The sequence below is a fragment of the Marmota marmota genome, unplaced genomic scaffold (assembly GCF_001458135.2).
Source record: "Marmota marmota marmota unplaced genomic scaffold, marMar, whole genome shotgun sequence".
In the NCBI taxonomy this organism is placed as follows: domain Eukaryota; kingdom Metazoa; phylum Chordata; class Mammalia; order Rodentia; family Sciuridae; genus Marmota; species Marmota marmota.
The window spans coordinates 28,626,207-28,638,134 of record NW_025999932.1 but is presented as its reverse complement, the minus strand read 5'-3'; positions in this window follow the sequence as shown (position 1 = coordinate 28,638,134).

Here is an 11,928-nt window from a genome sequence, read left to right as displayed (position 1 = left end):
TCTGGTGTGGGCGTCCTGGAGGATTGCATCTTAAGGGTGGAAACACCAAGCAGATGAGGTCATATAGTGAGACAATCTTGCTCTTTAATAAGAACTTAATCCGAAGAGAACTAGCCAAGGTCCCACAAAAGCAATGTTCCAATGACCTTCCACTAGTTTCCATCCCTCAAAGACCGCACCCCCACCTACCAACATGGCCACATTGAGGATCAGATTTCCAACACATGAACCCTTATGGGACACAACTGAACCTTAGCTAAACCAAAGCACCTGTGTGCTCTAAATAAATACACAGAGGGTAGTCTTAGGATGGGACTTGATTAGACTTCCATGTTCTTGATGTTATCCTATATCTTCCTCTTTTAACCTTATCCTGTTAACCATGAAATCAAAGATTTGCCTTCAAGCTTTTCTGAAGAGACAGATTATTATAGCAAAGTAAAGATACAGCACTTCTGAACCGTGGAAAGAAGGCAATTTTTTTTCTAGGAAACAAACAAATCTGAACATGTGTGGGACTGATTTTTTTTCCCTCACTCTTTTTGCAGCTGGGACATATCACAGTTGCAAATTTAACCCAAATCCATACCTTTCATGCTTGCCCCTTGAGATCTCCAAGGAAAATGAAATATAACAGAAAATGCTAGGTTGGCAAAAGTTTAACACATTAGAGATCAGTTTGTCCTTCTTACAAAGTGATGTGCATTTGTTTCCTCAGAAAACAGGGCCTTGGAAATGTGGAGGGAAACAGGCAGGACTTCCGAAAGCCACATATACTTTTTATAATCTCCTAAATCCCTCTGCACAGGAACCAGATTACTTTTCAGCCTCTAAGAAAGCAACTCTAATCCTTACAGGTTGCAAGACATCACAATCAGAATTTTCACTGTTGGCCGGAAGATCTTTTCCACCTTCCAGAACAAAATCAAATTTGATATAATAATAAACCCCTAGAATAAGTTGTGAGGTGGAGGTTGTGGCATGGAAGCACAGGATGCCATAGTTGACTTCATCTATAGAATCATCAGAGTAAGTGTTATTATAGCAATCACAGGTTTTTGAAGCAGCCAATACAAAAAAAAAAAAATATTACCTAAATCTCACAAATCTATCTTTGTCAGGCAAAGACTTTCCTTAAATTGCTCTCAAATCAGTGTTCAAAATAATGCAAAAAATTTCTTACATGGTTCTAGAAATGCTGAGGGGGGGAAAAAAAAACCAGGGAGTCTCTTTGATCTAGGGGCTTGTAATCACAGGTTCTTCAACTATGAAATATTTGTGATCTCTGTAATCAAACATAGCAACAGGCAAAGTTTTTTCAGAGAGAACCAAAAAGACCTATCTAGATTTGTACAAGCCAAAATTAAGCCACTCCACTGATGTAAAATGGCTATTTCTTCCTTAAGTACCTGGATCCTTCCTGCAATGAAGGTGGTAGAGACACAGCCGGCTTCTCTTCCTGGTGGGTTGTTGACCACTGCAGAGCATTTTTTTTTAACCTTAGCCTGAGAAGGGGTCAGTCACATAGGGAAGAACAGCTGGTAAAAAGTAAGCATTAAATAGTGATTTTAGTTATATTTACTTATTTGAAGACAGGCATCTTCTTATGGTTGGGATGGGAGGGTGTGAGGAGTTAATTCCAAATATCCTAGTGTAAAAGCCAGCTGAAGAGCTGCCAAGTAGCCATATTTTCTATAGTCCATTTACTTCCCTCAGAGATCTTTTGACAATAACTTTTTCAGCCCCTAATAAATGTTGGCTTGGTGCTAGGCATCGGGATGCAATAATGTGCATGAGGCACACTGCACTGATTTTTGGAGCTTTATACTGTATTGGAAGACAAGTATTAAGCAAATAATCCCAAAATTAATTATTTCATTTGTTTGTAGGAATACAGGGTATTAGAACTTGAGTGTAATCCAGATGGCGCTCAAAAAGTTTTTCTTAGAAATTTATATTAATGCTGCAATGAGATGAATGAGCCCCAGCTTAGGTAAAGAGGAAGCTAGGGTTCAGTTCAGTGAACAAAAGATGTCTGTCACATGACCATCAAGGCTTGGAATCTCCAGGAAGAATCCTTTCAAATAGAATGTGAGTTCATTTTTTTTTTTAGGGCTAGTATACTTAGTTTCCAATCTTCTAGATGGAAGCTAGATTAAATAATCAGGATCATGTGGGGTTCCAATAGCCCAGTGATTCTAAAACTTTACTTCCATCATTATAAGACTTTCCTTTCCTTCCTAATTGGACTGGAAATAGGCCAGGAACTGGTTTAAAAGGGTCCAAAGGGCTGTTTGCCTGAATAGTAAAGGAAGGTTCTTTTCAAGTGCCATGTGCTGGTCTTGCGGAGGCAGAATGGCTCAAAGTGTCTCTCCACCCACTAGTACAGAGTGGCTGACAAATGAGAACCAAGGGAGTTTCCTTTCTAGACCAGACAAGGCTAAATAAGAATAAGGAGCACCCCCGGATAGAGCCGAGTTTCAAAGCAGAAGAGAAAATAAAGCTTAGCAAGACAAACGACTAGGGGTTAAACATAGAAACACTTATGGGGAGAAATCACCTAAAACAGTTCTGGGCATGAATACTGAAAATAGCTGGCCACTCAGTAGGTGAGCTCACAGGCTCTGGGTTTGAAAGCCTATGGGCCAATTGGCTTGGTTCTTTCCCTGTACCCCTGATCTAGCTGGGCATTTTCCAAATGCATGCTTCTGGTCATCACCAGAGGATCTTGTGAAATGGATCAACACAGCTCAAAGTTCATGCTTTCCTTGTCAGTGAATGTGCAAAGCCCTGGCATATATAGGACCTCTTTTTATGGCAATGAATTATACTATTCTGAAGGTTCAGAACTAAATAATGAAAATGAATAAGAACCAAATTAAATAAGAAAAAAAATCTCTATCCAGGCTCTATGTGATAGTCAAAAAATTACTCAATCTCTATGTATCTTATTTTCCCATTCATAAAATGGGGGCAATCATAGGACCCCCCTCAGAGTTGTTAGGATTAAATGACTTATTATCCATGAAGTACTTGGAGGAGTATCTGGCACACAGTGAAGGCTATGTTTATTTTTTGAATAAGTAAATATAATTTTGAGTTTTAGCCCAGGCACTTTCCTGGTGTAGTTATATTTCAGACCAAGATTTCAAACAAACCCCCCCGCCTCCCGCTTTTTTTACTATGTGTTAAATCTCATGTATGCTGAAATGAACAAGAGAAAAACAGATCTTTGAAAATGTTAGTCCTGCATAAAGATTAAAAACAAATGAGACCTCAAACAGAACAATCAATACGTCAGTATTTTTTGAGGCTGATTATATCAGTGACTGATAAGTTTAGATAAAATGAAATCTAACCAGAGGGCAAACTGTATAGAACATGTGGAACATATAATGCTTGGTATAAAAATAAAACATTTATCAACTGACTCAACTAAGGTCAAACGTGAGAACCAGAATCAAATATCATAACCTTGGATTTTAGAAATTGCTAGGTGGGGCTTTGACCATCCCAACAGAAGAATCCACAGTACGCTTGGTTTTCTAATGTCCTGCATTCAAACTGTGGGAATAGCCTTTGGATTCCTAGACACATGTTCTTAATCACCACTCCCTGTGATAGAAGAAGAACAAGAGTTTTAAAGTCACCACAGGGTAGACCTATTGTTGAAGACCTATGGTGGATTTTCATTGTCCCATGTATCTGAGAGCTGGTATTTCTTCATGTGAGAGCCAGCATTAAACAAGAAAAAATAAATTCTGGCAACCAATTTCTTGCTTCTGTGTACTAGGGGCTGACCATGTGAAGCAAGAGTACTAGAGAGTCACTCCAGAAGTCCACCATCACCTCCCCAGGGTGAACTAGGCTCATTTGAGCCGTAGTACAGAAATGTGAACACAAGAAGGAAACCTTCCAAATTTACCCATCTGCTCTGGAGTCAAAGTCAGGCAAGGGTTATTAGAATTGCTTCAATAGCATTTTTGTATATGATAGAGATGGAATACCAAAAAAAAAAAAAAAAAAAAAAAAAGTGCCCCCTTGGGCCTAAAGCCTGGGGACACATCAATGTACAAAACATCTTCATCTCCTCTCCTCTGTCCAGGACTGAGTTTAGAGGGGTCACTACAGAGAAGTCATGAGAAGGGCTGGGCGAAGGTCCCTTGAGGAACTCTTAATGGTACTGTCCCACTTTCAGTCATAGCACATTTGTTTCAAGGAGAAACAATGAGAGAAATCTGTTCTTAAATGTTGGTAAAAAAGAGATAAGGGAAAGGAAAATTGAAAAAGAGAGAAAAGGAAAATGGACTGAGGCAGATAACCGGGGTTTAGGAATTGCTATGATTTGTTTTGTGACCTCTTTTTGCCAGACCCTGTGCTTAACCATGGATTCACGTTTTTATGCTAAATCCTCACAAAGTTTTGTTTGCTGATGAAGATATCATCTGGTGCACAGAGATGGAAAAACTTAAGTCTGTCTAGCCCTACAACATCCCTCAACCTTACCCCTAATGCTAGGATCTCAAAATACTTCAGGGGAGAGTCTAACTGGTCATTGAATGCAGGGGTATAAAGCCGTCACCCTCAGAGCTAATTTTATTTATTTCCTAAGGAGAGATCCGAATGTTTTCTTTGCTGTGGCAGTTTATAGACAAAAATAAATCTTCTTATAGTAGCTAATGAGCTGTTCAGGCAGACAGGAAAGCCTGGGAAAGTTCCAGAATAAAGGTCTGAGACTATTGCCTTGCCAGATCATTGATTGCTAAGATCATGTTTGATTTGAGTGAATTTTAAAAGAAAAAAAGAAAAGCAATGGGTAAGACTGACCTATTCTAATTTTAAATAAGTTTTCTGTTTCAGTCTTATCCCTTTCACATCTAATCTCAGGTACTTTTAAGCAGAGAAATCTTATCCCAGGTCCTTTACCCAATAAACTTCCTGGGCCATGTACCAAGTTCCATGTTCTACTTTCCTTGCTCCTGGTCAGTATTCCCTTCAGAATTTCACCTCTATTTATACCTCATTGTCACTGTTTCAATTCTCTCTTGTACAGATGGAGGAAATCAGTCCTGAACACAAGCCTTAATAATACAGTTGTCCCTCAGTATCCATAAGAGGTTGCCTCCAGATTCCTGGCAGATACCAAAATTCACCGTGCTCAAGTATCTTATATAAATAGGGTAGTGTTTGCATAGAACCAACATACAACCTCCAGCATGCTTTAAATCATCTCTAGATTCCTTATACTATCTAATACAATGTAAATGCTGTGCAAATAGATGCTATCGGATATTGCTTGGGGGGATAATCAATAAGAATAAAAAGTCTGTACATGTTCAATACAGACACAATATTGTTTTTCCTTAATAGGTTCAATTTATGGTTGGTTGAATTCATGAATGTAGAATCCAAGGATAAAGAGGGCCAACTCTATGCATTAAATACCGTGGTTTTGTTTCCAAGTGAATGATCCAGTTTGTACAACAAGTGTCAGAGGTAGCCTGTGAGTGAGTGCACAAAAAAGGAGGCTTCTCATGGTCAACTTGCTTGTGCAGCTCATGGTGTCATTAGAGAAAGCTTTTCCAGTGTCATCATTCTGGAGGAACAAAGGGCTGAGCAAATTGTGTCTGACATATCTCAGGACTTAACAGAGAAGATTAAACTTTTTAGAAACAATTAGTTCTCTCCTAGCTGCAAATAAACTTGAGAGCTCTCCTGAGAGAAAGGATCTTGCCCTTTAATAAGGAGAGATGTTAATTGGATGTGTTGGCAAAATTTTTATGTTTCAGCTATGCAATTAGTTGTAGTTATCCTTAGTTCTGTGTCATTAGCATCCGTGGTCAAATCTGTGGGAGGGGAACAGCACTTCTCCCTGCCCCTTAAGAGAGCCCATATGAGTCGGGTAGGTATGTTCCAAATTCCTTCCCAGTGCTGCTTTCTCCTTGAGCTCTCGTTATGCATTCTTTTCCAAACTGGAGCACACTTGCTTTGTCTTGTTGGCCCCCTCCCTTTACTAGTCAGATTTCTCAGGCCCACACTGGGTTCTCCTGTCTCTAAATCCACTCCTTAAGAACCCATAGCCCCAAAGTTTTGGGGTTCAATGGCTACAGGATCCCCAGCTTCTGTCCATTCTGCAGCCTGTCTAAGAGCAGGTGACTGCAGTCAGATTGTCTAGGTTCAAATCCCATCATTGATTTGCTGGCTGTGTGACTTGTACAAGTGACTTAACCTGTCCATGAGTCTCCATGCCCTCATCAGAAAACTGGTGAAACTAATAGCACTTGGGGTTATTGTGAGGACAGTATGAGCTAAATGCATATAAAACACTTTGAACAGTACTGGCTGCATTATGCTCAGATATATTAGTGGCTACTGCTGCTGCTGCTATCCTTACTACTACTATAATTCAAAACATCTACCTGGATATCCTGCATGAACCTATATTTTTTAGTGCAGTTGTGAACCAGGGAGTTATATAAGTTATGTCATTTAATCCTTACAACAGCTCTGATTATCTACTGCTTCATAAAAAAATACCCCCAAACTGGTGGTATTAGATCATTATTTTGTTAGGTACATGAATCCTGACAGTCAGGAATTCCAACCAAGCAGCACAGCAGGGGTGGCTAGTTTTCATCATATCTGGGATCTCAGCTGGGGATGATGCAAATAGCTGGGAGCTGACATCAACCAGAAGCTTCTCACGCTCTCTCTGGTCCCTGAACTCGTGTGACTGGAACGTTAGATTTGGCTGGGACCATTTGCTGGATCACCTATGCATTCTCACCCGTGTGACTTGGGCTTCTCAAGCCTGCATGAACCTATATTTTTTAGTGCAGTTGTGAACTATTAGTGTCCTAATAGATATTACCCAGAGAGTAAGTATTCAAGAGCAAGAGACAGAAGCTGCAAGATCTAGTCTTAGGAATCACAAAGCATTGCTTCTCCCATACTTAGTTGACTGACACAGTCACAAGCTTTCCCACATTCAAGGGCAGGGGACATAGAGTATACCTTTTGTTTGTAGGAGTGTCAATTAATGTGTGGTCCTGTTTAAAGCCTCTAATAGATGAGTATCACTATCAATACAATGATTCTCCTGCATCCGAGAGGAATGTTCCAGGACCTCCAATGAATAACTGAAACTTCAGGTAGTAACAACCATGACATATGCTGGGTTTTTTTCCTATACAGACATACACGCATTTAATGCCTTTTCCACCTTAATTAAGCACTTATCACACTATAGCCATACCTTTTCAAGTTTAAGGTGCAACAGCAAAATAGGCACAAGTTTCTTTCTTATTCTTCACAATAGAATATTTATTTTTCCAGTAGGTAGAATATTCATTCTTCCTGTATGCTTTAGCTATCTCAGTATATGACTTTTTTTTTCTTCCCTAATTAAATTGAGAACCTTCACCTTTTCGGCTAATGGGGATGCTTATGACTTCTCTTTGGCACATCCAGATTGCCAGCATCACTACTCTTATACTTTGGGCTGTTATTAAGTTAAATACGTTTTATAAACATGACCACTGCAATGCCATGAAAGTCACACTGATAACAGAGATGACTAAGGGACTCATACACAAGGCAGATAGCACATGTAGGATTGATATGATGGACAAAGGGATGATTCACATCTCAGGCAGGATGCAGCCAGACAGCACAAGATTTTATCATGCTATTCAGAGCAGCATGCGAAGTAAAGCTTATGAATCGTTTATTTCTGGAATTTGCCATGAGCGGAGCAGCTTTCCTCCACTCTGCCCTTCCACCTTGATGTTCTGCCTCACTTCAGGCCCACAGTGATGAAGCCAGACAACCACGGACTGAATTCCCTCAAACCATGACCAAGCCAAATCTTTTCCTTTTCTAAGTTGTTCTTGTCAGGTATCTTGGTCACAGCAATGAAAAGCTGACTACTATATCCTGTTAGGTAGTCTACATAGTTTCTTTATAAGAATTAATGTCTCTGTTCAATTCTACAACATGCTCAGCGGTTTCCCTTTAAACATTGCATATTTACCAATTCTTCTGTTCTCTTTTCAAGAATTCACTTATTCTTTCTTTGACTCAATCTAGGTAAGAGTTCTTTAAGAATTTGGTTGTTTCAAGAATTCCAGATTGGTTTTTTCATATATATCCATTATTTCTTCAGTTCCACTTATGATTGTTTCATAATTTATTGAAGTTTTCCTAATGAATTTTATTCTTTTATTGCTCCAAAAGTTCTAAATAAACTGGGGAACATATCAAAATTATATAAGCTAGAAAACTCTTTATCAAAAGTCATCTGAGACCAAGATACAGATCAGTGATAGAGTACTTGCCTACCATATATAAGGCCCTAGCTTTTATTCCTAGCACTGGGGGAAAGAAGAAAAAAAAAACATATTTCCTTTATTTCCTTCCTTCTGCCCTCCTCCCACAAACAGATTTAACCATTTAAAGATGGAGTGCAGTCATGTTCCGTTTAAAACTGCTTAGGCAACAATGACCCCTGCTTACCTACCTTCTCCAAGCTCTTCGTGATATCCAGTCTCCCAATGCACACACTTTATCCCAAGGTTGAGAATCATCACTTTAAAATATGGGTCAAGAAGTACTAAGTTTGGTACAAACAGATAGAACTACCACCATCTGTGCCCGCTCTGAGTGGCTAAGATATTTCAGAGGAATGAAGGAATTCTAACTCAGAAAGAGTAATTTCATAATTTCATAGCCCTAAGCAAGGCCAAAATGGGAAGGGAGAGTGGCAGATGCATTTTGAGGTTCAGAGTTTAATCAAAAGAAACCCTAGATAGATTATAATTCAACAGCAGCTATGGGTGATCAAAGAATAATTTGGGGCACCAGACACCAAGAAGAAGTTTAAGGAGACTGGAGGAAAGATATTGAAGGAGTAATGGGGTGAAGAAGCCCTGAAAGACAGGTTTAGCCAATTGATGATACTGCTTCTGGTGGGTCTTATTGCCAATTCACAAAATAATCAGAAAAAAGTCATTTAAGTTGTGTTCTGGGTTTTAAAAAAGCAAAAAGAAATAAAAAAATCTGACAACTCTTAAAACTCCATCTGCCTGCCCTGATTAGCATCTTTTAGTCTATAGCAAATAACTGCTATGGTTCTCAAAATATGACTAGAGAATTTTTTTCCTAGTTTATATGCAGGTATGTGCTTCTTTATATAAATCTGATCAAGATAAAGATTTGCTGATGAAAGGTGAAGAAGAGGTGATAGCTTTGGTAAAAAAAAAAATCACTATAAGATTATGTTTAAACAGCAAGTTCCTTTCAGAAATGAACTGAATTCATGACTTGAATTTTTTTAAAGTCAAAGCAGTTTTTATGAACACTTTCAAGAAAACAGCTACTTTACAAAGGAAGGTACTGTAAAATTTATTCTTGACTCCACTTAAAAAACATTAAGTTACCTTATTTTTTAAAGGAGTTTTAGGTTAAAACAAGTCAGCAGAAAGCACCTAGAATTCCCACATACCCCACCTCCTCCTTTTCCCCACCCCATTTTCTCATTAACATCTTGCATTAATATGGTACAGGTGTTAAAACTGATAGACCAGAACAGAAACATTATTGTTAACTAACGTCCATGGTTTACGTTAGGGTTCAATCTTTGAGTTGTACATCCATGGGTTTGGACAAATGTGTAAAGGGCTACTTGCAGCATCACAGAAAATATTTTCACTGCCCCCAAAACGCTTGATTCTCTATTCATTCATCTCTTCACTCAACCCCAACTGCTTGGCAACCACTGGTTTTTTGTTTGTTTGTTTGTTTTGTTTTGTTTTAACTGTCTCTAGTTTTTCTTTTTCCAGAATGTTATGTAGATGTAATCATACAGTTTACATCATATACAGGTGGATTCTTCCAAGCCTGAAATAAACTTCAATATGCATTTAAAGTCCCCCTATGTCCTTTCATATATTGAGAGCTAGCAAAATAGGGTAGAAGTGATATTGTGACAATTCCAAGCTTAAGCCTCAGGAAGGTATAGTAACTTCTTTGGTTCTTTGGGGAATCCTCAGCTGCCATGTAAGAAGTCTTGCTACTACGGCAGAGTTCACATGCAAGAGAGGCCCGAAGATAACACAGGGAGTAGTGGTACGATGGCTCTGGTGTCCCAGTTGAGCCTAGCTAGGTCCATTTTCCAGACATCCTGGCCAAGGCACAGACATGTTAGTGAATCTTCTTGAAGATTCCAATCCATAAGCTCCCAGATGACCATTGCCTTAGCTACTACCACATAAAGTAGGAGAGTCATCCATCGGGCCCAGTCAACCTGTAGAACCATTGAGATGATAAATGAGAAGCTATCAAAGTTAGGGTTAGTTTGCTACATGGCAATGGCTATCAGAAACAATCACCTACATTGTTTTCCCTCTATTTCTTTATTTCTCCATATTCTTCAATCTTTCACATAATCATAGAATCTTGTGGCTGAAATTAATTCGATTGAAATCTCGTTTTGTTGTTGTTGTTGCTGTTGTTAACTTTAAATTTATGGTGGTGGCTCGCTTTAGTTAGTTCCAAAGCCATGTACAAAGAATTATTTCTATCTACCCTACTCTTTGGGTCTCAAGGCCTTATAACTCATGCTGCTGCTGTCCTTGGTGGCCATGTAACTGTTCACAGCTAAATGAATTACCTTCACTCCCTCTGTTGCATTTCTGAGAGCAACGTGAGATTTGAAGTTGGCCAATTTATGTTAACTCTCAGCTGTACACTAATTATTGACCAAAACATTCCCTTAGATGGTCATATGAACCATAAATAAGAATGCTTAGAAGTCTCAGATTATGACAAAATCATTAAATATTGCAACAAGGCATAGTAAATAATGTCCAAACTAAAATCCACAATAGCATGAAATCGAAAAAATATTAAGTATACCTTTGAGAAACTCTAATCCTCCTAGAAAAAAAACCAATACCTCTAAATCTAATTTACTACCAAAGACTTTCCTTATCATCCCATTAATTTCACTGCATACATAATGCATATGTTACTTTTCGGGTTATTAGCTTCTATTTACTGACTCATTCAACCAATATTTTCTGAGTTCCTTATGTGTGCCAAGTGTGCAATGTTCTGGATTCTAGAAATAAAAGAAAGAGGGAGAGGTGATTCCTACCTCAACCAATTTACAGTTGAGTGAGAAAGGCAGACAACAAGACAAAAAAAATCAAAATGCAGTTTAAGAACCATATTAAAAGCAAAATAAAGGACACTTTACAAGAAAGGCAGTTTGAAAAATTAAGGTAAAAGTTTTTGAAATAAATTGTTCATATTGGAGCTGAGTTGTGAAAGAATGGAGGCCTTACCTGTCCATCTCCCATCTCAGTTTTGGGTTTGCAAGCCTGTCTCCTCACTTAGCTGCCCTTCTTAACACTCAACAAGGATGAAACCCCTACTCACCAAATGGGATTCTCTCCCAAAGACTTATTTAGTAGACTTTGTTGTGCATACATCTCCACCCTGCTCTAATATCTCAATAAATCTTTCTTTCCTTTATTCCTGAAAATAGCTACTTATCATAAACCCTGTTGTAGCTTTTGCTTTTACTTTCAACATTTCAGTCTTGAGATAAAGCAATGGTGCTGCATCCTGCATCCGGCTGATCTTTACATTACTGGAACAATAGTTCCTTTTCTCCCCAGAAGATTTTCATGTCTACTTTCATTTATCAGATTCTTGGAATGCTAGCGATGCCATGGGTCTTACAAGGCCCCTTTCCAAGGAAGGTCAGACAAATGAGGTCATTGATCATGAGACCACCAACACGAACTTGAAGAATGAGGGTCCTCAATTTCACCACAAATGTGTTAGGCCGTTCTACCTTGGGCTTAGCATCATGAAACTCAACTTATTGTAGAGACTAATCTCCCTGGATTCTTTATTTTTTTC